Source organism: Pinus tabuliformis, chromosome 8 (assembly GCF_031772625.1).
Source record: "Pinus tabuliformis cultivar Carrire ecotype Pingquan chromosome 8, CPIR1, whole genome shotgun sequence".
Classification (NCBI taxonomy): Eukaryota; Viridiplantae; Streptophyta; class Pinopsida; order Pinales; family Pinaceae; genus Pinus; species Pinus tabuliformis.
In genome coordinates, this window is record NC_142294.1 from 1,222,758,767 (window position 1) to 1,222,763,621 (window position 4,855).

Below are 4,855 nucleotides of genomic sequence, written 5' to 3' on the forward strand. Positions count from 1 at the left end.
AATTGTGAATGGCGCTTATAATACCTTGAATGCGTGATCAATTTTAGCTGTGGAAAGATCGATGTATGTCGAGATCGACTGAGAATTTGCTGTAGTATTAAATTGGTGTCTGTTGTGATATATAGCGTTGAGTTTGTGAATGATGTTCAATGCGTACTACATAAAACTTCAATTGAATTTAATTTAAGATCACACACTATTTGGTTGCGTTGTGAGAATTGGATAACACATTGTAAGTGCAGCTATGTGACGGAATGTTGAGAGAAGCAGCTGCGTTGAAATCGAATCTGGTACGTTTGCATTAAACGTTTGGTGTTTAAATTGGTAGCGCTAAGATCATGTCGTAGTGTTACAGCAGAGAAGGCGGTGATTAAAGTTCAGTTTGGTTTGCATCTTTTTCGAAGGGCCTTGAAGTTTCTGTTTGGGGTCAATTATTTACAGATTATGTGACATTATAGTCGACTAAAGTAGAACACTATTTGTTGACATATTGAACACTGTTGAATGCCTTGGCACATCGACTTGGAGAGTCGATTTTATAGAAGGCACAATTGTTTAATGAGCATTGAGTTGAATTGTTATGAAAAATATTTGAAATCATGTTGAGTTATTTAAGCTGCAGATTCAGAGATTGAAGAAAGACGGAATTGGAAAAATGAAGGAATGGAAGTTATACAAATCGATGTGTTAATATCTACCTATGGTTGAATGAAAGGGCAGTGGAATTGAATGGTTCGGTTGCTGGTGAAGTCCAGAATTTGAAGGCGATCCAGAGATTGATATATCGCTGAAATTCGAATAGGTAAGATATGTTGGTGTTTGCATAAAGATGATATATGGTCGTATTAAATTGCCAGACTCAGTCTTCACACATGGGCGCATTTGTTTATGGAGATTTGTTTGCAGGTTGGGAATAAATGAAATGAAAACTGAGTAATGTGTTTAAAATTATATAAGTTGTCAAGTTGAATATAAAAGTAAGGGCGCAATCTTTAATTGAATCCGACCATATATAATGAGAGTTATTGAATGTTTGATAAGCTTTTGAATGATTGATCATAGAGAAATGGATATGGTTTTCATAAACCATAAAGTGATGAACCAAAGGTTATTGGCATTTGGTCTGAATGTGTGAGGTGAGTTTCAATACTATTCGACATGTGGGACTAATGTTATATTGAAGCTTGAAAACTAAAGTTGGATTCTGGTTTTGAATCATATGTTTTAGATGCTTCCGCATGCAAATGTTAAAGTGTGAATTTGTCAGCGAATGAGGTTTTTGATTTGGCATTTGCTGAGCATGCATTCCTATATGTACAGAGAGGAAAGATTCTGGGTATTGCAGGTCTAGGCTTGCGTCATCACTCTCCTTCCTCTCTGTCTATTCCACTCTTCCTTCTTTATATTACTACGCCTGCTTGGACTGCTAGTTCTCTCTTGGAGGCTTTCCCTTCTTACTCGTTCGGATTCTTCTATTGCTCAGCTGTTAGTATTATTCTCCACTCAAATGTGGCTGCCTTCTTCCATCGTTCCTCTGCAACTGTTAGTTCTCAACAAGTTCCTTCCCCCCTTCTGAATATCTCCCTCATAGCTTCCCAACGAATCTCTTCGCAAAATGTCGTTAGCCTTCCAGCTTTTCATCTAAGTTCCCTAGTTCCCCCAAAAAAAGGACCCAACAAGCCCTGACCACAGTTCATTGACTCATCCCCCAGTCAATCTCTTGCTGGCATTGTTAATTTTACTTTTACTTTTGGTGTTATTTATGCTTCTAGTGCTCCTTCTTGCATTTCTTCCCCTTGGATGGTCCCTTCAAACGAAAGAACAAACTCAAGAATGGATTCGACGACCACCTTTTTGAACTGAGTGTAGGCGTTGAGTGCTTCCTGCCATGTGCCTGTGAGAGTATTTATTTGGGAAAGGAACTAAGTTGCAATGTCAATAGTAGGTTGAGTTGGGTGTATCAGTAGAGAATTCCACTGCTCCTTTGTTTCTTCGCTAAGTTGTTGCAGTGTTTCCAAATGAGTATGTGTCGGTGGCGAGAGGTCTAGGAGTATTTGCTAGGTCTTGGATTATTCATCTTCGATCCCCTATATTTGGGTCTCGAGATCTTTCACCTGTGCTAGAATATCATTTCGTTGGCTCTTTCCCCTAGTACCCCTGGCTTCATTAAGCAAGTGATTTACACGGTTGTGCAGAGGGTAGACTGGCTAGTTCGTCTTTGCTAGACAACCAAATCATTCATGAACTTGTTGTAGAAGGGTGTGAGCTTCTTCTGCGACATTGATGAGTAAATCTATTAGGTCCACTGCATCTACTAGTTTCTACTTGATTGCGACTGTGTACTAGGTGGTAGTGTCTAGCAGTGCACTTGGGTGTCAGCAATGTTTCACTTGAGCTCACGATTGGTAGAGACCAGAACATCACATGTTGCTTGGATGTGATCGCAACATTCAAGAAGGGTACAAGCAAAAAAATATTTCGGGACATTAAGCACTACTTATGAGATTGAGGTCATCTTGTCACTATTGATGCAACAATATATCTCAGAGATCTATGTTGAAGAGTGATTTTAGAGGGACAACAGTATACATATTTTGGAGCAATATGTTGAACAAATAAGTTGGAGAGAAGGAGGTTGGACAAGTTGGAGATTTGTTCTAGTGTTGAATCGCAGATCTACTAGTGTCCTAGATGAGGGAAGCATCCCGTATATGTTGTATAGATTAGATATGCTCTATACCTGTGTATGAAAAGGAGTGCCAAGATCCTTGATGGAGGGTTGTATCCACAACCAAGGTCGCAATGACTTGCAAATGTGTTTGTGGAGCAGCAGATCTCAATGGATGCTAGAAGTTAAGCAAAAGTTGAGTAGAAGAAAGGTATGAACAAAATCTGAGTTTGGAGCCCTATACAAGATCTAAATTTGGAGCCCTAGTTAGAGGGAATGCTTAGAAGGCCCAGGTTTGTGAAATTAAGGAGTTGATTGCAGAACAAAGGGTAGTTTACTCAGAGCCCTAGATCAATCCATATGGGATTGTAAGTGGGCAGATCTGAAGGGTCCAAGTGGACAGATGTATTAGGTGCCTTAAGGTTGTTGGAGAGCAGCAAGTAGGTGACCCAAAGTAGTCCTATATCATCTTGTCAAGAATTAATTTGATAGCTTTAATATAGTTGGAGATTTGAGCTCTAAGTGCATTACATTGAAGGACTAATGGACTGCTAGTAGTGGCAGAATTGGTGATCTCAGGAATAGTTCTTGAAGGACAAAGAGAGGAGGTCAAGGGGTCATATCACATCAACCCATGTTCATTGTTGGAGAAGAGACTTGCATCAATGATAGGTGGAAGCCCTCCTCCCTTATGTTAGCCTTCATATAAGAAACAATGTAAAGCTATAGTGGGAAGAAGACCTCGTGTAGCTGAGGAGTAGCAGTGGGAAGACGAAGTTGTTCACAAATGGAGTTGTGAACAACTCAAATGGAGTCTCAATGTGTTGATTTGTAGATGGACTTACAATCAACATGAGAGTCGTTAGAGTTGTGTTCAATGGGCAAATGGACTTGGTTCATTGATAGAGGCAGATGTTACAAATGGGGAGATGAAGGACCAGGCAGATGTGTTGAAGATACGATAATGGAAGTTGTGATTGAGCTCTACATCAGTTAAACGATCAATGTATCTTGTTCTTTTTTGTATCTTGTACTTGTGGATTTATGAGGGCCATTATCCTTGGTATGGGAGCCATAGATAGTTGTATTATATGTTATAATATAACAAAGATGGGTTGATGTTTTTTTAAAATATTATGATTCATTGATGTGTTATTTTTCATTGTGCAAAGTAGGATAAGTTGAGGCATTTGAGTTGGTTATGTCAGATATTTTAAGACACCAACCTATAATCCTATATGCCATGGAAAATAAACATGGTATCAGAACATGTCTGAGCTACTTTGAGGGACAATGGATCAGAGTATGCACGTGGAATCTTGTAGGCCAGTGAAGATTGTGTAGACTCAGAGGGAGTCTACCTTCATAGGGAGCATCCCTAAGGAAGTTAAATATCTTTAGGTCTTGATGAGGCAGAGACACTACACGGTGACAATGATCCATTCTACAAGGTATGATGCAGAGATGGATGCCAGGTGGTCTAGTGTCATAGGTGATGTTGGATACCTCAGTGGACATACCTCCCTCACTAAGAGGGAGTGTTGAAAAGTGTAGCTTGGGAGGCATTCCACAGTCCATATGGGGTTTGTGAGAATTTTCAACACAAAAAGGGGCTTGCAAGCAAAAGATCCAAATGAAGGGGTTTTTAGACCTAGGTGGGGTTTAAAATTCAAAAATAAAAATTAAAGGGAAATTAAAATTAAATTCCTATGTCTAAAAGAAGATCGAACCCCTATAGTCTAGAGGGTTCCTAAGAAGGCTTGGGAAGTTTATATAAAGAATTTCTTAGCATAAGGCTAGACATTAAGCAAGAAGGAGTCTCATTTGATCGTGTGGGCTACTAGAGATGTAGCTCTAAGAATAACCAGTCTAGTAGGCCAAGTAGGGATTCTAGAGAGGCCAGAGTTCTCCATTCAAGTATATTTTTTCCAAGTTTAAGAGAAGGCAGGAAATACGTAGCCTCAAGAAGCCCTAGTCGCACTGATGTAGAAGGAAATGTAAGCTCCTTCTCTAGTGTGTAGGTCTAGATGGGTTTAGGAGGACATGGCCGAGTATTATAGGGAAAATTTTGGGCACGAGTTAGTAATGAAATTCCTATGATCCGAACACATTATCCCAAGTTCCATGGGAGCGTCGAAACCCTATGTTTACTGATTGAAATAGGCCAGATCTAGAGGGCTGCAAAGC